This window comes from Alligator sinensis, unplaced genomic scaffold (genome assembly GCF_000455745.1).
Source record: "Alligator sinensis unplaced genomic scaffold, ASM45574v1 scaffold809_1, whole genome shotgun sequence".
Lineage (NCBI taxonomy): Eukaryota > Metazoa > Chordata > Crocodylia > Alligatoridae > Alligator > Alligator sinensis.
This window is the reverse complement of record NW_005841956.1, coordinates 2,526,415-2,527,419: the sequence shown is the minus strand read 5'-3', so window position 1 is coordinate 2,527,419 and position 1,005 is coordinate 2,526,415. Positions and strand designations below refer to the sequence as shown.

General features: G+C 44.8%; 1 protein-coding gene across 1 annotated transcript in view; it reads left to right on the top strand.

Annotated features, from left to right (window-relative positions):
• The window catches only part of LOC102377636 (probable G-protein coupled receptor 83), a 48,790-nt gene extending 48,131 nt beyond the window's left edge, over window positions 1-659 (top strand). The window contains exon 7 of the mRNA XM_025200129.1: window positions 478-659. The gene's annotated coding sequence lies outside the window, so the exon portion shown is untranslated. The remainder of the gene's footprint in view (window positions 1-477) is intronic.
• Window positions 660-1,005: the final 346 nt, after the last annotated feature.

Genomic DNA, 1,005 nt, shown 5'->3' with positions numbered 1-1,005 from the left:
TCAGCTTTCCTAAAGTCTAGCACTTTCACCCTACTACTTACCTTACCCACTCGACGTCTTATGATGAATTCTATTATTTGGTGATCACTGTCCCCCAGATGGCTACCGATCTGTAGGTCCCCTACCATCTCATCCCCCGTTGCCAATACCAGGTCCAGTAAGGCATTCCCCTTAGTGGGACAGTGTACCTCCTGTGTCAGGTGGAGGTCCTGTACGCAGAATAGGACTGTGCGTGAACAGTGGGACTTTGCCGTCTGTGTCTCGCAGCAAACGTTTGGGTAGTTTAGGTCCCCCATGACTACCGCCTCCTTAGTTTTTATGGTCTCCGAGAGCTGCCTCAGGAGCCCCGAATCTAGTTCTTCCCCTTGATGTGGGGGTCTGTAGCAGACCCCTACCACCAAATCCCTTTCTCCTTGCCCCCCATGTAATTTAACCCACAATCCTTCTACTTTCTCCTTTCTCTCCTCTCTCCAAAAGGAGGCTGTCCCATTTTGAGCTGAAAGAAATATGGTCACTAACTGAGCAATAATTACGTTGGTTGAAGTCTCCTGAGCAAAGGTAACAAGATTTACAACTCAATATAAATGTGCTGGTTGACATCACTTTATTTCTGCTTCGGTTTTCCCAATGCAGGCTATAAACTCTACCCTTCACTCAAACTTGCCAGCTCTTTTCACTGTACCCACAATAATGACTGACTTGACCATAACAATGTCTCCTTTTCCTTTATGTCTGCATGCTGCATTTAACAGAAGGTACTGGCATTCTGCCATCCCCTCCAGCTTGCAACATAGACCATACAATTATTAGCATTCTCATGCCTCAGGGTAGATTGCAATGATTAACATAGTTAATAAAGAAAAATGTTTTGATAAGTAATCAGGCTTCTTGGTTTTAAACTGGAGCAAGCTTAAAACAGTCAACTTGTTTGTCTCCAGGCATTAGTAATCCCCAGATACTGCTTATGTTCCTCCTCCATCAATCCCTGCAACAAGCAACAGTTTT